The sequence below is a fragment of the Bactrocera dorsalis genome, chromosome 1 (assembly GCF_023373825.1).
Source record: "Bactrocera dorsalis isolate Fly_Bdor chromosome 1, ASM2337382v1, whole genome shotgun sequence".
Classification (NCBI taxonomy): Eukaryota; Metazoa; Arthropoda; class Insecta; order Diptera; family Tephritidae; genus Bactrocera; species Bactrocera dorsalis.
Window position 1 is genome coordinate 44,742,794 of NC_064303.1, and position 25,111 is coordinate 44,767,904.

The 25,111-nt window shown below is 40.7% G+C and overlaps 1 pseudogene; it reads right to left on the reverse strand.

Annotated features, from left to right (window-relative positions):
* Positions 1-896: 896 nt before the first annotated feature.
* On the reverse strand, positions 897-24,620 carry LOC125777672 (adenosylhomocysteinase-like; annotated as a pseudogene).
* Between the last annotated feature and the right edge of the window lie 491 nt (positions 24,621-25,111).

Here is a 25,111-nt window from a genome sequence, read left to right on the forward strand (position 1 = left end):
TAAGCAAAATTGCCGCATTTGGGGTGAAGAGCAACCAGAAGCCGTTCAAGAACTGCCCATGCATCCCGAAAAATGCACTGTTTGGTGTGGTTTGTACGCTGGTGGAATCATTGGACCGTATTTTTTCAAAGATGCTGTTGGACGCAACGTTACGGTGAATGGCGATCGCTATCGTTCGATGCTAACAAACTTTTTGTTGCCAAAAATGGAAGAACTGAACTTGGTTGACATGTGGTTTCAACAAGATGGCGCTACATGCCACACAGCTCGCGATTCTATGGCCATTTTGAGGGAAAACTTCGGACAACAATTCATCTCAAGAAATGGACCCGTATGTTGGCCACCAAGATCATGCGATTTAACGCCTTTAGACTATTTTTTGTGGGGCTACGTCAAGTCTAAAGTCTACAGAAATAAGCCAGCAACTATTTCAGCTTTGGAAGACAACATTTCCGAAGAAATTCGGGCTATTCCGGCCGAAATGCTCGAAAAAGTTGCCCAAAATTGGACTTTCCGAATGGACCACCTAAGACGCAGCCGCGGTCAACATTTAAATGAAATTATCTTCAAAAAGTAAATGTCATGAACCAATCTAACGTTTCAAATAAAGAACCGATGAGATTTTGCAAATTTTATGCGTTTTTTTTTTTAAAAAAAGTTATCAAGCTCTTAAAAAATCACCCTTTATAATATTACTTATTTGCTTAATAAATTTAAAAAAGAAAATATCCATATTCATGAAAAGCGGAATTTCAGCGAATTGCCTTATCATCACATGGCAGCGCTCCATTTCGTTGTAATTTTTGGTAAAAAAAATGAGGTTCAAACGAGTGTGCAATTTTTAAAATAAAGATTTTTTAGGTAAAAACCTGCGAAAAGTGTAAAATGTGGATTTATTTAAAAGTGTAATTTAATTAATTCGATGTGAAAAATGTGAATAAAGTGTGTTTAATGTAGTGAAATAGCTTCTTGAAATGTTCGAATTTTGCGATTTTTTTAAATTTTGGGTCGAATATCTCATAAACTAAGCGTGTTTGGTACCAATAACATATATTTTTTAATCAGGAGGACTTCCTCTTTCCAAAGCTAGTACATTCAAATCGCGGCGCCAAAGAAATCGGAATTGTGCCTTAATCTTCTCCTTGGCATTGGCACTCAAACATGCGACGTCGATTTCACAATCGAAATTACCAATATTAAAAACGGTCGCATCGTCGGGTATGTGTTCAAAATGTGCGCCAGTAATAATGTCCTTGCAACCAGTTGTAGTTACGAAGATGGTAGCTTCTTTGTATACTTGCTCCCTGGTGGTAACTTCATAGCCTTTCATAGCCGCTTACAAAGCAATGATATAATCGATTTCGGTGACAATAACGATTCTGCCGAAACAACGCAGAGCTTATGCACAACTTTTGCCAATATCATATAACCAGTAACAGCAGCATAGTACACTTTACTAGCAATCATCACATCGGTGAGCCGTTTAATACCATCAATTAGCGACTCGCGACAACCATTATAGATTATAGAATTTACTCTTGGTCACCGAGTCGTTGACGTTGATGGCTGGCACCGAGACGTCTCTTCTTCACCATTTCGTATAAGTTGTGAACACCGGTTGCAGTTTCTTTGCTCAAATCTTTGAGGCCCTTCGTGTTCGTGTGAACTTTTCATGTACTAAGTGGGTAAATCACCACCATTATCGAGAATCAAGTTCAAGAGCTGATCATCTGAGAACAGTAAGGTCTATTCAATACACCAAAAGTATTCTTCATTCATCAGGTCAAAAAAAGAGTAGTATAATGATCCTTTGAAGGTTAACACTGACCTAGTCTTCCTTTTCATCCTCCTCCCCTATTTTAGCAAATTTGAAATTAGCTGCCTTTCAAACGAGTATTGAAATAAATTGATGTGAACAATTATATCCCACGCTGTCCTGGTCAAGAGAAAATACTCTTCTTTTTCTTTACTGGCGTAGACACCGCTTACGCGATTATAGCCGAGTCAACAACAGCGCGCCAGTCGTTTCCTCTCTTCGCTACGTGGCGCCAATTGGATATTCCAAGCGAAGCCAGGTCCTTCTCCACTTGGTCCTTCCAACAGAGTGGAGGTCTTCCTCTTCCTCTGCTTCCCGCGGCGGGTACTGCGTCGAATACTTTCAGAGCTGGAGTGTTTTCATCCATCTGGACAACATGACCCAGCCAGCGTAGCCGCTGTCTTTTAATTCGCTGAACTATGTCAATATCGTCGTATATCTCGTACAGCGCATCGTTCCATCGAATGCGATATTCGCCGTGGCCAACGCGCAAAGGACCATAAATCTTTCGCAGAACTTTCCTCTCGAAAACTCGCAATGTCGACTCATCGGTTGTTGTCATCGTCCAAGCCTCTGCACCATATAACAGGACGGGAATTATGAGCGACTTATAGAGTTTGGCTTTTGTTCGTCGAGAGAGGACTTTACTTTTCAATTGCCTACTCAGTCCGAAGTAGCACCTGTTGGCAAGAGTAATCCTGCGTTGGATTTCCAGGCTGACACTGTTGGTGGTGTTAATACTGGTTCCTAAATAGACGAAATTATCTACAACTTCAAAGTTATGACTGTCAACAGTGACGTGAGTGCCAAGTCGCGAGTGCGACGACTGTTTGTTTGATGACAGGAGATATTTCGTCTTGCCCTCGTTCACTGCCAGACCCATTTGCGTTGCTTCCTTGTTCAGTCTGGAGAAAGCAGAACTAACGGCGCGGGTGTTGAGACCGATGATATCAATATCATCAGCATACGCCAGCAGCTGTACACTCTTATAAAAGATTGTACCTGCTCGATTAAGTTCTGCAGCTCGAATAATTTTCTCCAGCAGCAGATTGAAGAAGTCGCACGATAGGGAGTCGCCTTGTCTGAAACCTCGTTTGGTATCGAACGGCTCGGAGAGGTCCTTCCCGATCCTGACGGAGCTTTTCGTGTTGCTCAGCGTCAGTTTACACAGCCGTATTAATTTTGCGGGGATACCAAATTCAGATATCGCGGCATAAAGGCAGGCCTTTTCGTGCTGTCGAAAGCAGCTTTGAAATCGACGAATAGGTGGTGTGTGTCGATTCTCCTTTCACGGGTCTTTTCCAAGATTTGGCGCATGGTGAATATCTGGTCGGTTGTTGATTTACCAGGTCTGAAGCCACACTGATAAGGTCCAATCAGTTTGTTGACGGTGGGCTTTAATCTTTCACACAATACGCTCGACAGAACCTTATATGCGATGTTGAGGAGGCTAATCCCACGGTAGTTGGCGCAGATTGTGGGGTCTCCTTTTTTATGGATTGGGCATAGCACATTTAAATTCCAATCGTTCGACATGCTTTCGTCCGGCCATATTTTACAAAGAAGCTGATGCATGCTCCTTATCAGTTCTTCGCCGCCGTGTTTGAATAGCTCGGCCGGCAATCCATCAGCCCCTGCCTCTTTGTTGTTTTTCAGCCGGGCAATTGCTATTCGAACTTCTTCATGGTCGGGCAATGGAACGTCTGCTCCATCGTTATCGATTGGGGTATCGGGTTAGCTTTCTCCTGGTGTTGTGCGTTCACTGCCATTCAGCAGGCTGGAGAAGTGTTCCCTCCATAATTTAAGTATGCTCTGGGCATCGGTGGCTAGATCACCTTGGGGGGTTCTACAGGAGTATGCTCCGGTCTTGAAACCTTCTGTAAGCCGCCGCATCTTTTCGTAGAATTTTCGAGCATTACCCCTGTCGGCCAGCTTGTCAAGCTCTTCGTACTCACGCATTTCGGCCTCTTTCTTTTTCTGTCTACAAATGCGTCTCGCTTCCCTCTTCAATTCTCGGTATCTATCCCATCTCGCACGTGTTGTGGTCGATCGTAACATAGCGAGGTAGGCAGTCTGTTTTCTCTCCGCTGCGACGCGGCACTCCTCGTCGTACCAGCTGTTCTCTTGCACTTTCCGAAAACCAATGGTTTCGGTTGCAGCTGTACGTAAGGAGTTTGAAATGCCGTCCCACAGTTCCTTTATACCGAGTTGTTGACGAGTGCTCTCAGAGAGCAGGAGTGCAAGCCGAGTAGAAAATCGTTCGGCTGTCTGTTGTGATTGCAGCTTCTCGAAGTCGAACCTTCCTTGTGTTTGTTGGCGTGCGTTTTTTGCTGCACAGAGGCGGGTGCGAATTTTGTCTGCAACAATATAGTGGTCCGAGTACTCGGAGCGCACGCACATCTAAAACACTGGAGACGTGTCTTCCGTCTATCACAACATGATCGATCTGGTTGGTGGTTTTTCGATCCGGAGACAGCCATGTAGCTTGTTGTATCTTCTTATGCTGGAATCTGGTACTACAGATAACCATATTTCGGGCCCCGGCGAAGTCGATCAGCCTCAACCCATTTGGGGATGTTTCCTCGTGGAGGCTGAATTTACCGACCGTAGTGCCAAAGATACCTTCTTTGCCCACCCTGGCGTTGAAGTCGCCAAGCACGATTTTGACATCGTGGCGGGGGCATCTCTCATAAGGGCGCTCCAAGCACTCATAAAAGGCATTTTTCGTCACATCGTTCTTCTCTTCCGTCGGGGTGTGGGCGCAAATCAGCGATATGTTGAAGAACCTCGCTTTGATGCGGATTATGGCTAGACGTTCATTCTCCGGAGTGAATGATAGTACTCGGCGACGGAGTCTCTCTCCCACCACGAATCCAACACCAAACTTGCGCTCCTTTATATGGCCACTGTAGTAAATGTCACAAGGACCTACTCGTCTCTGTCCTTGTCCCGTCCATCGCATTTCTTGGACGGCGGTGATGTCAGCCTTTATTTTCACGAGGACATCAACCAGTTGGGCAGCGGCACCTTCCCAATTAAGGGACCGGACATTCCAGGTGCATGCCCTTAATTCGTAGTTCTTATTTCATTTGCCATGGTCGTCATCAAAAGGGGGGTCTCTCATCCGAGGCTGTTAGTTGATTTTCATTGGGGGTGCTTTTTTACGTGGCGGGTCCCAAACCCAGCGCACAACCCTTAGTAGGGGATATTTCGCCTTCTCACTTTAGCTCGCCTTCTAACGGATGTTCTTAGGCTACCCAGAGGATACTTGGTCAAAGACCGGAAGTCGTGAGCTGCTTGAGTCATATGTAAAAGAATCGTTTCTGGCCACTCCCAAGTGAATGGCGATCAAAGAACTTTTCTCACTTGCGTGAACTTCTACACATGACTTCTCCTCCTGAGAAAATACTCCATAACTTAAATTAAAGTATTTTATATCTAAACATTTACAACATGGTAAAACTACGAGTATAAGTAAGCTTAACAAAGAAAATATAAAATTTTTATTTTGTTGTTGTTATTTACGTATTTTATCTTTGGTAGGGAAAGGATAAACATTGTGCATCGCTCTTTGCGATGTGCCATTGCTTATCCTTACGTCTACATTTGCAATCTTTGCTTAAAATGACGTTTTCAATTCGTCCTCTCTTCCACTGCAATGGTGGAATCTTTTGTTCTTTAAAAAGTACCAATGTACCAGTTTTAATATTTTCAAAAGAAACTTGTCATTTATTTTTTTTATGGTTTATTATTTTTAAGTTTTCCATCTAGAGAGATTAATCTTCCTTTTGCTTTTGAAGAAGAATCTCCTAAGTTTATATTTTCTTTCCGAATGGAAAAGCTGCAATAAATCTACTATCTGCATAAAATTTTAAATTAAATATTACGAAAGCATTTCTCGTACTGCGTTTCTCTTTTGGTTTTATTAACACATCTTTCAAGGGATTCTATTTTCCTAAACTTTTTTCGTTGATTATCTAGCTTTTTATCTATATGTGTTACAACACGCTCACTGTAATTTTGAGCTTATGTTAGTTGATCCATATATCAACCACCCAAACAAACTGTTCTGGAGTTTGTAATTCACGTTTCAATATATATTTTCTCTTCTTTTTTCAAATCAAGAAATATGTCCGCACCTAATAGTAAGTCAATCTTCCCCGGTACATTAAATGAAGGGTCGACCAGTCTTTTATTTTCTGGAATTTTTTTACTTTTATGTCTTCCGTGGGCACATTGGACACAATCTTTTGTACTACTACGGTGTCTAAATTTGTTTCAAAATGATCTATTAATGTTTTTTTAATGAAAATTAACTCTTTCATTTGTATTAGTCTTGTTTTGACTAATTACTTCAATAGTCATAGATTCTCTCCTGGAAGGAAGTTTTAAATTATTTTTCAGATCTTTTGTTATAAGGAGAACTTGAGACCCACTAATAATACACGTGCCTTTATTATTCTTCCATCACGACCGTTGTTGCATTATTTTGTTTTTCATTACTGCATCCCGTTTGTTCTTTGTAGAAAGAGCTTTAAATTTATAACAATAAAATATATTGTGTTGGTAGGGTTTTTAAGGGAATTTTCATACCTAAGTCTTAAATTGTTGTCTCATTTTTGCACAAGCATATAGTTTAATAAAGCTTGTAACAAATTATCTGCAGACAAACTGAGGCTTTCCAATGATTGCGTACTTTCAGAAATTTTTTCTTGAAATTTGCGTACACTAAAAGCAGTCTCAGTCACTACTGGTCTAAAATTTGTTTGAAATAAGTATTTGCGAGTAACCTTTTATTAGTAAATTTTTCGTTAAGAAGGTTCCAGGCAACTGAAAAAGTTGTCGAGGTTGAAGGCAGTGTTTAAATGAGTTAAGCATCCCCCCACTTTAACCGGAAAAACTACCGCATCCTAATGCTACATCTTAGCTCACCACAGCTGATGACACTGAAACACAACTCACCACATCTGCAAACCAACCCATTGAGCAAAAAGGATGGACAAGAGAAAAGGGGACTCATTCGATTTACCACTGCGCACATCATCAATTCGATCTATACAAACCGGGCGTCACCATTCGTCATACACATTTTTGTTTACACACTGCGCCGTGTCGACACCTTTCGTCACACAATTCGTTCGATACACTGTGCTCCTCAATATCCGTCTACAAGAGATTCGCTTGTGCATACATATACACGTCATCATCTCGACTCTACCGCGATTATCCAATTCGACCTCGATTCGCGGAACCTCAATCGCCAGCTTCGGCACATCTTTACCTTTACAAAATCTTTATAAAACATAAATTTATTTTATAAATAACATTGTTAAAAAACCAAAGTGGATAAGGTGTTTTTTATTTGAATTAAAGTATTGGATACAATAAAACATTTAAACGTGCAAGTGTATGTGATTTATCAATAAATTTAAATGCTAAATGTGACCTATAAAACGGATCAAACGGGCGCGAATTAAAAAACATAAACATACATAAAAACAACAATACGCACAAGAAGCCAGGCAGCCAGGCAGCTGGAAGACCGTGGAAGAAGAAAAGAGGAATTGCCAAGAAAAGGGGCATATACAGACATTCTACGTTATACCCTAACCCAAGTGAGCGTATTCAGTTCAAATAAACTTAATTTATATCGCATATATGTATGTAAAAATACTTTTACCCCTTTAAACAGTTCGGTAAAATACATACATATATATATAACCACATATGTAAATATAATTAAAAATTCAGCTCAATGCCTATTCTTGCCCAGCTTTGTGTATGCAAGCACACTTTTTCCAGCAACACTGCTTATTTCAAGTATTTAATTGCAAACATTTTTGGGCAATATGTATTCTTCTGTTTTATAAAATAGTAAGCAGGATTGCAATAAAGAAATAAGCAGAGGCAATTTGCGAGCTCTCAATTGCACAAAACATAGGTACTTACATTCAAACATACAAGTCCAAGTATTAGGGTGTACCTAAATACTAAAATAAGGACGTAAAAATTGTTAATAAATTAAGAGCGCGAATATTTTCAAACTTCAAACTACAATATAAATAAATAATATTGCAAAAATGGTTAACAACAACAATAATCAAAATACACTTGCAGGAGCTACACGCCCAAAACAGGTTGCTAAATTTATTTCAGAAAGTGACAGTTTAACAAGATACTGCACTAGATTTGCCTCTTCACCGATTCAAGAAAACTCTGAATCGTTATTAGAAATAAAAAGCCAAAATCTTAAAAATTTCTGGTCTCGTCTCCAAGCGGCTCATGACGCCATAGTAGAATCTGACGATTCAAACGTACCACAAAATTTTAAACAATCGGCTTACGCAATATATGAAAACTGCTTAGACCAATATGAAGAAACAAAAGCTATGATATCCGATCAATTAAAGCTAATAAAAGCAATTGCACCTATTCCACATCCGAAAGTAGAGCTGTCACAAATGCAACAATATCAAGAGGCAAGTTCAGGCATCCAACTCGAGTTGCCCGCTTGTGACACAGAAACCTTTTACGGAGGTTATGAAGAATGGCCGTCATTCCGGGACATGTTCACGGCCGTGTACATAAACCATCCTCAATTATCACAAGCGCAAAAATTGTATCACCTCCGATACAAGACAAAAGATCAAGCAGGCGTCATAGTAAAACAGTTCGCTCTTAATGACGATAATTTCAATTTGGCTTGGGAAGCTCTAAAAGCTAGATATGAAAACGAAAGAATACTGGTCGACAAGTAAGTAACGACACTAATGAACTTGCCAAAAATTAAAAAAGAAACAAGTGTAGAATTCAGCAAACTAGAATCCACTGTTTCTAATTGTTTGTCGGTTCTATCGACACTTAATATTCCCACAGACAGCTGGGACCCAATTCTGGTAAACATTTGCACCGCCGCATTACCAGAAAAGTCGTTACTTCTATGGGAGCAATCGCTCTCATCACGAAAAAAGTGCCCAACGTGGCAACAAATGAAAGATTTTCTCACCACCCAATATGAAATTGCGGAAAGGTTAGAAGAAAATATAATCAAAACTAAGAACATGAAACACGACCAAAACCGAAGCTTCAATAGACCCCAAGTTAGTAGCAAAAACAATTTAAACAAACGCAATCACATAATGCAATCGTTCATATCCGAACAGAAAAAGCAAACGTCATGCGAACTATGCACAAGAGGGCATAAACTTAAAACTTGCGAGAAGTTTAAAAAATTAAACATTAACAAAAGGAACAACTTTGTCAGATCAAAAAGACTCTGTACAAACTGCTTGTCCCATACACATAATCTTAAAAATTGCAAAAGCAAATTTAACTGCTTATATTGTCATAAAAGACATCATACAATGCTTCATTACAGCAGATATCCCATCTCACCCCAAAGAAGCGCATTTATAAAACAAACCAAGGGTTTAATTGCAAAAGCAAATCCGGAAACTGAAAATACTAAAAATTGCCAACAGACACCATGCTGCTCAAAGGCACAAAAATCTCAAACGCTGCACAGTGAAACACAAAGTGGACTAGTTGCAGAACCAGTTTCCATCATACCAACTCAAGTTGGGGACAAATACCTTAATTCACAATTAAGGAAACTTCCATTAACAAACAAAACTATACAAGATCAGTATTGTGAGCACTTCTCTAAAGCCTCAAATACTCGATCAAATAATGGCCGGTACGTCATACGACTACCACTAGAGCCACAATTATCCAATACTCCTCAAATTGGTATAAAAATAAAGTCAGGGTTACCTCTGACAGTCTAAATTATTAAAAACACATAAAAATTTTCGGCCCCGCAGGATGGCTTTCGCCAATAATGAAAAAACAATTCTGAACAAATCCTAGAGCGGTGGCGAGCTACTAAACGCCGAATTAGTGCGTACTAAAACATAAAATACTTATAATACAGTAGTATCAGTCATTCATAAATTCAAAAAAAACATACAATATCTAAAGGAAGTCAAGGGATCACCATACTCCCAATGTGACACAGTGACGCACCTACCCTTACAAAAGGCAAAGGTTGCTCTTATCACATCTATCCAAGTGCTGCTCATATGGGTGAGTTAGGGGAATCAATTATACAAAGCATTAATTAATTATGAAGAATTCTCTACAGCGAGTCCAAGCCGTTCTCCATTCACGGCCACTCTCTCGCAAGATCCCTCTATTGTCCTAACTCCAGGGCTAAGGAGTACCCATTCTGGTCATATCTGGCCAGGCGTGGAGTTACTATCCTTCATAAGCCGAGAATAAATAAAGTCCAAACATTGCCGATAATACAAAAAAGGCATATAATAAACTACCGGTATGCCAAACCGATAAATAATACATGTAAATAACCGCTAGTAAAATAAGCAAACAATTTTTTTTACTAAAAATAAGTCGTCAAAACACGCAAAAGGAAATTACTACCTCAAGCACCATTACTTACGAGATATAAAATACAAATTTATATTAAAACCAAAATAGCTTCTTACAGCTAATATTCTGCAACCTCGGCTACTTCGCCAACAGTAAGCTGAATTACATGTATCACCTTATACAAAATACTAGTCAAAATATTCGCCTAGGGAGCCCAGGATGTTTAAATGAGTTAAGCATCCCCCCACTTTAACCGGAAAAACTACCGCATCCTAATGCTACATCTTAGCTCACCACAGCTGATGACACTGAAACACAACTCACCACATCTGCAAACCAACCCATTGAGCAAAAAGGATGGACAAGAGAAAAGGAGACTCATTCGATTTACCACTGCGCACATCATCAATTCGATCTATACAAACCGGGCGTCACCATTCGTCATACACATTTTTGTTTACACACTGCGCCGTGTCGACACCTTTCGTCACACAATTCGTTCGATACACTATGCTCCTCAATATCCGTCTACAAGTGATTCGCTTGTGCATACATATACACGTCATCATCTCGACTCTACCGCGATTATCCAATTCGACCTCGATTCGCGGAACCCCAATCGCCAGCTTCAATCGCCAGCTTCGGCACATCTTTACCATTACAAAATCTTTATAAAACATAAATTTATTTTATAAATAACATTGTTAAAAAACCAAAGTGGATAAGGTGTTTTTTATTTGAATTAAAGTATTGGATACTGAAAAATCTCAAGCGTTTTTGAGATGCGAAAATATAAACTTGGGAAATGCGCGAATAAGTAAGAAGCCTAATTGCCTGTCTCGAAGTAAATTGCGAAATTAAAAATGAAAACGCGTCCGGTCGATTCGATGGTTCAATTACAATACTTCTTTATTTAATTTCATTTAGTTGCTTAGCCTAAATCTTAAACTAACGGCTTAAACTAGTGGTAATGTTCATATGTATAAAAAAAGGGGTAAATATAATTATCTTCAACTTTTCGTTAACTATTGTAATAGATTATGGTAAGTATTAAGGTAAGTAGTAGATTAGTAGAATGAATGCATAATTAAGGTAAGTATACAATAATTTAAATAATTCAATATTTTATAATTTTTTATGATTCATTTTTCTTAATTTTAATTTCAGGTTTAAATATACATATATATCTTGTCGCTTGACGCAACACCGGCCACCTTGACAGGATCAGATTCCTTCAATATCCAGTGGAAGGACAGCCAGTTTGTGGATGGGGCGCTTAATCGTGCCCGTCTTGGTTGCTACTTCTGCGACTCGCACCTTGCCGTCTTGCCCTTCGACGGTTGCGACGACGCGCCCTAGTACCCACTGCTGCGGCGGCACGTTGTCCTCGTGAACGAGAACGAGGTCGTTGAGCTGCATATTGCGTTTGGGGTGCAGCCACTTGTTGCGCTCCTGAAGGCCCGTCAGGTATACTTTGGACCACTGTCGCCAGAACTGTTGCTTGAGACAGCAAACAAGTTGCCATCTCTCGCAACAACGAACTGGGTCCACTGGCACCTTCTCTGGGGGTAATGCCCGCAGGGAGCATCCTATTAATAGATGCGCTGGTGTTAACGCCTCGCCGTCGTTGGGATCTTGGCTCAGAGGTACTAGGGGGCGAGAGTTGAGGATGGCCTCCACTTCGGCCAACACTGTTGCTAACTCCTCTGCTGTGAGTAGCGCGCTGCCGGTTACCCGAACGATGTGGTGTTTGGCGGACTTCACCGCGGCTTCCCATAATCCGCCGAAGTGCGGCGCCCGCGGTGGTATAAAGATGAAGTTGCACCCTTCGTCTGCTGCGAATCTCTTCAGTTCTGGACCCATTGCTAGAAACGCCTCCTTCAATTCGCGCAGCTTGCGATCGGCGCCGACGAAATTGGTGGCGTTGTCGCTGAATATCTTCGTCGGAATTCCTCGGCGTCCAATGAACCTTTTTAGGGCGAGAATAAATGAATTAGTTGACAGGTCTGAAACTAATTCTAAATGTATTGCTTTGGACGTAAAGCAAACGAAAACTGCAATATATGTTTTTACGGGTGGTCGACCGCGTATTTTTAAAGTTGTGTATATCGGACCACAAAAATCTACGCCACATATAAGAAAGGGCCGTAGTGCTCGAAGTCTTTCGACTGGCAAATTTCCCATTATTTGGTTTTGCAACTTCGGCTTGTAATGAAAACAATGTATACAGTTTCTTACGGTTCTACTGCAAGCTTCTCGGGCATTAATTAGCCATATGCGTTCTCGAAGAAGCGCAACCAACGCTTTAGCCCCAGCGTGGTGATTTCGAATGTGCAGGAACCGTAAATACGTTGTAACGAAGTGCGAACTTTTATTTAATAAAAGCGGAAATTTGGCATCGTATGGGAGAGGTGCATTTAATAAGCGACCTCCTACTCGGATTAATTTGAACGACAGCGACTTATCCGAGTATTCATGCAAAAACGGGTTGAGTTTTTGCAAGTTTGCGGGTAGGGTGGTGCCTTTATGCAATTTTTGAATAACATCCGAAAATTCTGAATGTTGGACCACCTGTGCAATTTTTAGAAAGCTCAAGTTTAGCTCTTCTGAAGTCAGATCTTGGCCCCTGGAGGAATTTGGTGGTCGCCTGATCCATCGTAATATATATGCGACCACACGAAGCAATTTTTTATGAGAAGAAAATTTTTCAATAAGGTCCAATATTGAATTTTTCTCAGTAGTCGAAAGTAATGTAAATGTATTTTTCTTCTTCTCTAATGCTTCGTCTTCTGGTGAGAGCTGGAAGTGGTTATTAATTGGCCATAATGCAGGGTCTTCTAGGAGGAACTGTGGACCGCCAAACCATATTGAATTATTCAATTCGTCCACGTTACAACCCCGAGACACTTGATCCGCAGGATTTTGTTTCGTTGGCACATGTCGCCAATGTACTTTGTCAGTCAACTCTTGGATTTCGGACACTCTGTTTGCGACGAAGGTTTGTAGTGAAGATGGATGTGTTTTAATCCAATGTAAAACGATTTCAGAGTCTGTCCAAAATGTAATATTTTCGAAATGTCGACTCAACATAGGCGCTACTCTTGACCATAATTTCGAAAGAAGATGTGCTGCCGAGAGCTCAAGACGCGGAAGAGATTTGGTCTTCAGCGGAGCCACTCTAGACTTTGCAGTAAGCAGCATGCATTTAATACCACTAGCAGATTGGCTTCGTATGTATATGCAGCATCCGTACGCCCTTATTGAGGCGTCGGAGAAGCCATGTATTTGGCAGATGGCACTCGACTCAACGTTTACGTAACGAGGAATGCTTATAACTAGATGAGAGCTGCATTAGGTTGGCTTTAAAGTTCTGCCAGCTAGTGTCAAGGCGCAATGGAATCGACTCATCCCAATCTGGTTTTTGGATCCAAAGCTCTTGCAATAAGATTTTTGCTTTGGTAACTAGTGGGGCTAGTAATCCAAGAGGATCGAAAAGGCGAGCAGAAACTGACAATATGTTTCGTTTGGTGGCTCGCAGATCATTAAAATTGTCATCTAAAACAAATCGAAACAAATCCTCTTTCGGCAACCAATGGATTCCTAACGTTTTAGTGGAACTTTTATCATTGAAGCTTAATGACTTTTCAGTGCAATCACTGTCGAAAAATTTAGGGTGGTTCGAAAACCACTTCGTTAAGGTGAATCCTGCCGAGTTTAATATTTGAATTACCTCACTTCTCAAAAGATCTAGAGACTCAAAATTTTCGGACCCTGTTAATAAATCATCAACATAAAAGTCTCTTTTGATGGCCAATGAACCGAGTGGATATTTCATTGTATTGGCATCACTGAGCATTTGCAAACACCGTGTTGCGAGAAATGGAGCAGGCGCAGTGCCGTATGTTACGGTGTTAAGACGAAAAATTTGAATTTGCTCAGAAGGATGCTCTCTCCACACAATAAGTTGACAATTTCTGTCTTCTTCATGCATCATTATTTGACGGTACATTTTAGTAATGTCCGCTGTTAGTGCGTACTTATGTAATCGAAAACGAAGAAGAGTTGAATATAATTCTTCTTGGATGGTTGGACCTACCATCAAAAGTTCATTCAACGCTATTTGAGTTGAAGATCGACTCGAAGCATCAAATACAACACGTAATTTGGTTGTTGTGCTCTCGGGCCTTAAAACGCATTGATGCGGAATGAAGTAGTGTGGCTCACTCGGGATCTTATTGTTCGTTGGGCTCATGTGACCCAAGGCTCTATATTCATTCATAAAGTCCAGATACATTTTGCGAAGTTCTGGATCTTTTAATGTCCTTCTCTCCAGGGCCTGAAACCGCCGAACTGCGGTTTCATATGAGTGACCGAGTAACTTACGGTCAGCTTTAAAGGGCATTCTGACTTGAAGCCGTCCTGAAGGCAATACTTGAGTAGTATTAACGAAAAAATTTTCACACTGTTGTTGCTCTGGTGTGAATTTGATGCCATTTGATTCTGAAGGTAATTCTTCTAGAGCCCAAAATTTTTGGACTACTGAATCGATTGACGTTAAGTCTTCTTCAGCTTGGCATAATGTGCTATGTAATCTGGGAGGAGAACTTATATTACTGGCGTATTTGCCAGACACAATCCATCCTAAAAGGGTTTTCTGAAGTGTTGGTTGGTTAGGACCATTTTTAATTTGGCCAACAGCTAAAAGGTCGAAAAATGTTTCAGCACCCAATAGGATATCCACTTTTTTAGATTTGTGGAATTCTGGGTCCGCCAATTCAATATTGTGCGGAATTTGCCAGCCATTAACATTGATGTTATGGTCTGGATGATTTGCCGAAATGCATCGCATTACCCAGAATTCCGCCGAAAATTCAAAATTATTTAACCGCGACTTGACAAACGCGCTTAGTTTAGACCCCACTTTTGTATTGGAATTGCCAATTCCTATTACACTTAATGTTTTATGCTGACGTCGAATCCGCAACTTTTGTGCCAAGTTCTCCGTCATAAAGTTGACCTGGGAGCCTGAGTCCAGCAAGGCTCTGGCAGGCAGGTAATCTCCGCAGCTGGTCCTCACTAGAATTACTGCTGTTGCCAACATGACCCGATCCGGCATACTGGCTGTATGCATGGCATGTGTGGTAGATGGTTGCGGATGAGGTGCAGCGGGGAAAGAGACTGGATATTTGTGCAACAGTGTGTGATGCGATCGATTGCACACACGACATCGATCCGCTCTGCATTTCGAAACGGTATGTCCCTTACGCAAGCAATTTATGCATAAGGGTACCGATTTGACGAACTCGAACCTCTGTTGCACCGGAAGAGCCTTGAAAGTAGGGCAGACAGTTAGATGATGATCCCTCGATTTGCACTGTTGGCAAAGAGGCTGCCTCGTATTTGCAGCAACCAGCGCCGATTTGGTCCTATCCGCCTGTTGTTGCTTTCCATAACTCGTACTGCCTGTTGGTATGGGCTTCGTCCTTGAGTATGTTGATCCTTCCGCTGATAGCTGCTGGTATCTCCTATTTAGGGTGGCTTCACAGTCCTTCCACAGTGGCAGTTTGTCATAGTCCAGCGCTTCTTCCCATTTGGATCGGGTGGCAGAATCAACCTTTGTCATTACTATGTGTATAATTATTGCGTTCGTTATTTGTTTTTCATCGCCCAGCGATAGCAACGAGTCATACACCGCTGACACTTCGTCAATCATTGAACGCAGGGAAGGCGCAGAAGGCTTTGGGATTGTTGGCAGCTCAAAAAGTTTAGATATTGTATTGAAAAATATCAAACATTTATTATCATAAACTTTTTTGAGACTTGCCAACGCTTTCGGATAATTTTCATCCGACATCTGGAACGCTTTAACTGTTCCCAGAGCCTCTCCAGATAGACAATTTACCAAATGGTTAAACTTTTCAATATCTGGGATATTTGGATCGTTATGAACCAAGCTCTCGAACAAACTCATAAAATTTTTGAACTCTGAATATTCTCCCTTGAATTTCGGCAAATTCATTTTAGGGAGCCTTGAGCTGTGAGAAGCTACAAAAGATGTTTCGGCAAATGAAGTTTTATTTTTTGCTAAAATTGACTTTATTATGGACTTCGTTTCAACGATTATGTCCTCTAACTCCCCTCGGGCCATGTCGTCCTCATCAATTTCTTCAATCTTTGATTGGCATTTCATTAATTTTTCACTATGTGAGTTTAATATATCGAGACGACATTCCAATTCTATTGGATCTAAAGACATAGTCTTTTCGAGAAGGCCCGTTTTAATGCGCAAAATACTACTCTTCGTAACCGTTCTTTGACGTCTTAACGATTTTAATTCCGTCAACTCCTTACTTGGAGACAGGCTTGCGAGAGTTGGCTTTGGCTTGCTCATTTTGCGTTGGTTAAATTAAATTTCCGACAAAGGACTATAACGGTTGGCAACAGATATACTAAGAATCGATAACGAAAACGAAAAATAAATGTCGATTCCCAAATATACGAAAGCCAAACTAATCGCAATAAAAGTTGGCAACAAATATATTTGGAATCAGTGACGAAAACGAAAAAAAAAAAATAATATCGATTCTCAAGTATCGAAAGCCAAACCGATAAATGCGCAAAATAAGCAATAGCACAAAAACGTAATTTAATCGGAAAATGTCCGAACGAAAATCGATAAAAATTGCGAAAAAACGACCGATAATTGCAAACGCGGATCGAAAAAATTGCGAAAAATATAATAATTTAATTTGCAATTAAGAATTGTTCACCTTTATTTCAAAATAAAGGGCTACCGCAAAATCCCAAAATCCCTTATTCACTTTTAATTCGTATATGTATATATGTACGTACATATGAGTATGTACTAATTTATATGTATATGTATATGTATATATAATAAATACAATAGAATCAATATGATGTCAAATGAAAAGGTAGAGCCAAAAACTGAAAGTGTGCACTTGTTTTTTATTTTAATTTTATTTGTTTGTGTTTTCGTTTTATTTTTTGCTTGCACTGCTTTCAGTAAATCGCACTCGTTACCTGGTGCGTCGGCTGTTTGCCGGCGCTTACGTCCCTTTTGCATAGAATGTAGTGGCAGCTCATTCCCACGACGGCAGCGGTTTGATGGTAGCAGAGACGATGGCAGCAGCGGCGACGATGGCAGCAGCGGTGTGATGGCAGCAGCGGTGCGATAACAGCGAATGATAGCAGCAGCGGCGACGATGGTAGCAGCGGCTTGATGGCAGCAGCGAGTGATGGCAGCAGCGATTGATGGCAGCAGCGAATGATGGCAGCAGCAAATGATGGTAGCAGCGACTGATGATAGCAACGGTGGCAACGGTGGTGACAGCAACGGTTTTAAGCACAACGGTTTTAAGCTTACCGGTTTTTCCACTAAGCGGCACTTTAAACAGTTTATAAAACTAATACACAATTTTTTTTAAACTGTAACGCAATTATAATTATTACTTTTTTAGGGCAAAACCGTTTGAGCTTTTATTTGCGCCCACCACTGTACCGCAAGAAAAATTCACCTTGCACTGTACCACCTTTTCTTCTTATTTTTTCTCTGGTTTGGATATTAGGTCACACGAACATTTAGCAACACACACTATGTATTTATAATACTGTATAGGGTGATTTTTTAAGAGCTTGATAACTTTTTTAAAAAAAAAAACGCATAAAATTTGCAAAATCTCATCGGTTCTTTATTTGAAACGTTAGATTGGTTCATGACATTTACTCTTTGAAGATAATTTCATTTAAATGTTGACCGCGGCTGCGTCTTAGGTGGTCCATTCGGAAAGTCCAATTTTGGGCAACTTTTTCGAGCATTTCGGCCGGAATAGCCCGAATTTCTTCGGAAATGTTGTCTTCCAAAGCTGGAATAGTTGCTGGCTTATTTCTGTAGACTTTAGACTTGACGTAGCCCCACAAAAAATAGTCTAAAGGCGTTAAATCGCATGATCTTGGTGGCCAACTTACGGGTCCATTTCTTGAGATGAATTGTTGTCCGAAGTTTTCCCTCAAAATGGCCATAGAATCGCGAGCTGTGTGGCATGTAGCGCCATCTTGTTGAAACCACATGTCAACCAAGTTCAGTTCTTCCATTTTTGGCAACAAAAAGTTTGTTAGCATCGAACGATAGCGATCGCCATTCACCGTAACGTTGCGTCCAACAGCATCTTTGAAAAAATACGGTCCAATGATTCCACCAGCGTACAAACCACACCAAACAGTGCATTTTTCGGGATGCATGGGCAGTTCTTGAACGGCTTCTGGTTGCTCTTCACCCCAAATGTGGCAATTTTGCTTATTTACGTAGCCATTCAACCAGAAATGAGCCTCATCGCTGAACAAAATACGCGCGCGAAACACATTTCGAACCGAACACTGATTTTGGTAATAAAATTCAATGATTTGCAAGCGTTGCTCGTTAGTAAGTCTATTCATGATGAAATGTCAAAGCATACTGAGCATCTTTCTCTTTGACACCATGTCTGAAATCCCACGTGATCTGTCAAATACTAATGCATGAAAATCCTAACCTCAAAAAAATCACCCGTTATATATGTATGTGCACGCACTCCACAATAACTCCTTTTTTTTGCTTTTTTAGGCTGAGGTAAGTAAATTTATGCACTCCACTTTACAAATATATATGTATGTACATAATTATTATTATTTTTTGTTTTTTATGTAGTATGTATGTTTAACTTAAGCTTTCTCACTTAGCCTCTTTTATATGTATTTTGCCACTGTGTTTAACACTTTTCACATCACTTCGTCTCGTTATTATCACTTTAGTTTTGTGTTTTATGTTTTATAATTATTTTTCCTTTTTTTGGATATGTATGTATATTTGGGCACTGTATTTAACCAAGAACACGTATGTCTGTAAGTATTATCACTTTTCACTTTTAGGGATAACTTTACCGCTGTTTTTGTTTTTTTTTTTTTGTTTTTTTTTTTTTGTTTTATACTTCTGTACTACACCACTTAGTCACTTTCACTATATAATGTATTTAGGCTATGTATATACATAGACCGATATTTCTGTATTTAAATTTTTTATTTTATTGTTTGTTTTTCAGGTTTAATTTGTTTTCACTTCACTTGTCGAAAGGCCGAAAACGAAACGAGTTGACAGGCAATTAGAAACGAAAACGAAAGTTAGCACTTTATTAAGAATATAACTAAGTTCACGCACTTAGTCCCTGCTCGGGCGCCATGAAAAATCTCAAGCGTTTTTGAGATGCGAAAATATAAACTTGGGAAATGCGCGAATAAGTAAGAAGCCTAATTGCCTGTCTCGAAGTAAATTGCGAAATTAAAAATGAAAACGCGTCCGGTCGATTCGATGGTTCAATTACAATACTTCTTTATTTAATTTCATTTAGTTGCTTAGCCTAAATCTTAAACTAACGGCTTAAACTAGTGGTAATGTTCATATGTATAAAAAAAGGGGTAAATATAATTATCTTCAACTTTTCGTTAACTATTGTAATAGATTATGGTAAGTATTAAGGTAAGTAGTAGATTAGTAGAATGAATGCATAATTAAGGTAAGTATACAATAATTTAAATAATTCAATATTTTATAATTTTTTATGATTCATTTTTCTTAATTTTAATTTCAGGTTTAAATATACATATATATCTTGTCGCTTGACGCAACAGATACAATAAAACATTTAAACATGCAAGTGTATGTGATTTATCAATAAATTTAAATGCTAAATTTGGCATTAATTTAATCAGGCAGATTTGCAATACAAATAGCAGCCGATCCTCTTAATTTAGTTTTGAAAATACACATTTTATACGTGTCTGAAACATTTTGAGAGACTACGAGTTGCTCAAACAATTCTTCAAAAGTTTACCACTGAGCGTAATCTCCTGAAAAAATGGGAATGTCAACTTGAGGCAACGTAAAATTGGCAGCATTTCTTTGTTACTAGATTTTAATTTGAGTTTGTAAAATCTATTTCTTAAATCATAGACATTACTTGTTAACTCTTCATTTCCGTGTTGGCTAATAAATTCAAGTACAGTATCACGAGTTTTTTCTATTAATCTCTCTATGCTGTCTAGAGAGCATATTTCGTTTATTTCACAGTCTTCATTATTTTCATATTTTTTCTAATTCTGTTAAAAAGAATTGAAACTTGCGAACTAAGCCAGGATTTGCAAGGCATTCCATTTTCCTGGGAGCACTATTTTCTTGAATTACGAGTATATCAATCAATTCGTTTAACTTGGCATACGCTGTCAAATAAAGCTTACCTACCAGAGAACTGGAGGATGGAGTCATGTGTAGAAGTTCACGCAAGTGAGGAAAGTTCTCTGATTGCCATTCACTTGGGAGTGGCCAGAAACGATTCTTTTACATGTGACTCAAGCAGCTCACGACTTCCGGTCTTTGACCAAGTATCCTCTGGGTAGCCTAAGAACATCCGTTTGAAGGCGAGCTAACGTGAGAAGGCGAAACATCCCCTGCATAGGGTTGTGCGCTGGGTTTGGGACCCGCCACGTAAAAAAACACCCCCAATGAAAAAGCAAACACAGCCTCGGATGAGAGACCCCCCTTTCGATGACGACCATGGCAAACGAAATAAGGACTACGATTTGAGGGCATGCACCTGGAATGTCCGGTCCCTTAATTGGGAAGGTGCCGCTGCCCAGCTGGTTGATGTCCTCGTGAAAATAAAGGCTGACATCACCGCCGTCCAAGAAATGCGATGGACGGGACAAGGACAGAGACGAGTAGGTCCTTGTGACATCTACTACAGTGGCCATATAAAGGAGCGCAAGTTTGGTGTTGGATTCGGGGTGGGAGAGAGACTCCGTCGCCGAGTACTATCATTCACTCCGGAGAATGAACGTCTAGCCACAATCCGCATCAAAGCGAGGTTCTTCAACATATCGCTGATTTGCGCCCACGCCCCGACGGAAGAGAAGGACGATGTGACCAAAGATGCCTTTTATGAGTGCTTGGAGCGCACTTATGAGAGATGCCCCCGCCACGATGTCAAAATCGTGCTTGGTGACTTCAACGCCAGGGTGGGCAAAGAAGGTATCTTTGGCACTACGGTCGGTAAATTCAGCCTCCACGAGGAAACATCCCCAAATGGGTTGAGGCTGATCGACTTCGCCGGGGCCCGAAATATGGTTATCTGTAGTACTAGATTCCAGCATAAGACACGTCTCCAGTGTTTTAGATGTGCGTGCGCTCCGAGGTCCTAACATCGACTCGGACCACTATATTGTTGCAGCCAAAATTCGCACCCGCCTCTGTGCAGCAAAAAACGCACGCCAACAAACACAAGGAAGGTTCGACGTCGAGAAGCTGCAATCACAACAGACAGCCGAACGATTTTCTACTCGGCTTGCACTCCTGCTCTCTGAGAGCACTCGTCAACAACTCGGTATAAGGGAACTGTGGGACGGCATTTCAAACTCCTTACGTACAGCTGCAACCGAAACCATTGGTTTTCGGAAAGTGCAAAAGAACAGCTGGTACGACGAGGAGTGCCGTGTCGCAGCGGAGAGAAAACAGGCTGCCTACCTCGCAACGTTACGATCGACCACAACACGTGCGGGATGGGATAGATACCGAGAGTTGAAGAGGGAAGCGAGACGCATTTGCAGACAGAAGAAGAAAGAGGCCGAAATGCGTGAGTACGAACAGCTCGATAATCTGGCCGACAGGGGTAATGCTCGAAAATTCTACGAAAAGATGCGGCGGCTTACAGAAGGTTTCAAGACCGGAGCATACTCCTGTAGAACCCCCCAAGGTGATCTAGTTACCGATGCCCAGAGCATACTTAAATTATGGAGGGAACACTTCTCCAACATGCTGTATGGCAGTGATAGCACAACACCAGGAGAAGGCGAACCCGATACCCCAATCGATGACGATGGAGCAGGCGTTCCATTGCCCGATCATGAAGAAGTTCGAATAGCAATTGCCCGACTGAAAAACAACAAAGCGGCAGGTGCCGATGGATTGCCGGCCGAGCTATTCAAATACGGCGGCGAAGAGCTGATAAGGTGCATGCATTAGCTTCTTTGCAAAATATGGTCGGACGAAAGTATGCCCAACGATTGGAATTTAAGTGTGCTATGCCCAATCCATAAAAAAGGAGACCCCACAATCTGCGCCAACTACCGTGGGATTAGCCTCCTCAACATCGCATATAAGGTTCTGTCGAGCGTATTGTGTGAAAGATTAAAGCCCACCGTCAACAAACTGATTGGACCTTATCAGTGTGGCTTCAGACCTGGTAAATCAACAACCGACCAGATATTCACCATGCGCCAAATCTTGGAAAAGACCCGTGAAAGGAGAATCGACACACACCACCTCTTCGTCGATTTTAAAGCTGCTTTCGACAGCACGAAAAGGGGCTGCCTTTATGCCGCGATATCTGAATTTGGTATCCCCGCAAAATTAATACGGCTGTGTAAACTGACGCTGAGCAACACGAAAAGCTCCGTCAGGATCGGGAAGGACCTCTCCGAGCCGTTCGATACCAAACGAGGTTTCAGACAAGGCGACTCCCTATCGTGCGACTTCTTCAATCTGCTGCTGGAGAAAATTATTCGAGCTGCAGAACTTAATCGAGCAGGTACAATCTTTTATAAGAGTGTACAGCTGCTGGCGTATGCTGATGATATTGATATCATCGGTCTCAACACCCGCGCCGTTAGTTCTGCTTTCTCCAGACTGAACAAGGAAGCAACGCAAATGGGTCTGGCAGTGAACGAGGGCAAGACGAAATATCTCCTGTCATCAAACAAACAGTCGTCGCACTCGCGACTTGGCACTCACGTCACTGTTGACAGTCATAACTTTGAAGTTGTAGATAATTTCGTCTATTTAGGAACCAGTATTAACACCACCAACAGTGTCAGCCTGGAAATCCAACGCAGGATTACTCTTGCCAACAGGTGCTACTTCGGACTGAGTAGGCAATTGAAAAGTAAAGTCCTCTCTCGACGAACAAAAGCCAAACTCTATAAGTCGCTCATAATTCCCGTCCTGCTATATGGTGCAGAGGCTTGGACGATGACAACAACCGATGAGTCGACGTTGCGAGTTTTCGAGAGAAAAGTTCTGCGAAAGATTTATGGTCCTTTGCGCGTTGGCCAGGGCGAATATCGCATTCGATGGAACGATGAGCTGTACGAGATATACGACGACATTGACATAGTTCAGCGAATTAAAAGACAGCGGCTACGCTGGCTAGGTCATGTTGTCCGGATGGATGAAAACACTCCGGCTCTGAAAGTATTCGACGCAGTACCCGCCGCGGGAAGCAGAGGAAGAGGAAGACCTCCACTCCGTTGGAAGGACCAAGTGGAAAAGGACCTGGCTTCGCTTGGAATATCCAATTGGCGCCACGTAGCGAAGAGAAGAAACGACTGGCGCGCTATTGTTGACTCGGCTATCATCGCGTAAGCGGTGTCTACGCCAGTAAAGAAGAAGAAGACCAGAGAACTGCAAAAATCACAATTTTCTTGATTTACTCATACGCGAACTTTTTCATTCAACCCAACTCACTGAAAAAAACAGAGTGATGAGTAAAAATCAACTAATTTTGCCATACACATCATTCCGAGGATCTTGAGTCTTCGGTTCAAAATTTCTCACTCAATTCAACTCACTGAACAAAAGTCAGCGTTCAATAAAATGAGCATGTGTTGACGAAAGCATCATTCGGTTCAATTTGAGTTGATTGATTATGAGTAAACTATTAGCGACAAGACGACACGATGTGAGCGTTACGACTGCATGTACAGTAACAATTTCTATGCAAGCCCCATGCGTTCCACGAACTGCAGCTTGTTGTTGTAGCTTGTTTTGGTTTTCGTTCTTCTCACATTTGCAGAAAAAGTGCCGCTTGCTGCGCGCATGAGTAAAATGATACGAGTTGATTTTTGCGAGTTGAGTGTTGTTCTTTTTCAAAACAATGATTGTTGAACCGAATGAGCAAGCGTCCGAAATCATTATATTGAACACGAGCCGAACAAACTCGGAGTGAAACAAAAAATCGCACACACCCGAGTGAATTTAAAATCAACAACGAAAATGTGAGCGCATGCAAGCTTGATCGGCTGATCCGAACAGTGTGATTATTCGGCTGTTGAGCGCGTACGAATGTTTTTCATTCAGCCGATGCCGTTCTCTGTTACCTACCGTCCCTTGTACATCATTTTTGAAATAATTATCTTTTTTATTTTTGGGATGTTTGGACAATTCTAAATGTTTTCGTTGAAACTCTGACCATTTTTTGTCCAAATTATCTTGGAGTTTTTCTAAATTTCCTAAATCTTCATTTATATCCATACTCATGGACTTAAAATGAAGTTTTTCAAGTTCTTCTGCTAATTTAATTTGGTTCTCCATTTTCCCTAAAACAAAATAATTAATTGTATATAAATTAAATAAAAAATTAAAAATGTTCTTACCTTGGTAGAATGTGGATTATAAAATTTTGTGTTTTTTATTTAATTCATTTTGTTTTTTTTTTAATATTATTAAACACACTTTTTCATTTTCACTTTACTCGCGTGTTTTATAACGGGTGATTTTTTTGAGGTTAGGATTTTCATGCATTAGTATTTGACAGATCACGTGGGATTTCAGACATGGTGTCAAAGAGAAAGATGCTCAGTATGCTTTGACATTTCATCATGAATAGACTTACTAACGAGCAACGCTTGCAAATCATTGAATTTTATTACCAAAATCAGTGTTCGGTTCGAAATGTGTTTATCGACAAATTTTGTTCAGCGATGAGGCTCATTTCTGGTTGAATGGCTACGTAAATAAGCAAAATTGCCGCATTTGGGGTGAAGAGCAACCAGAAGCCGTTCAAGAACTGCCCATGCATCCCG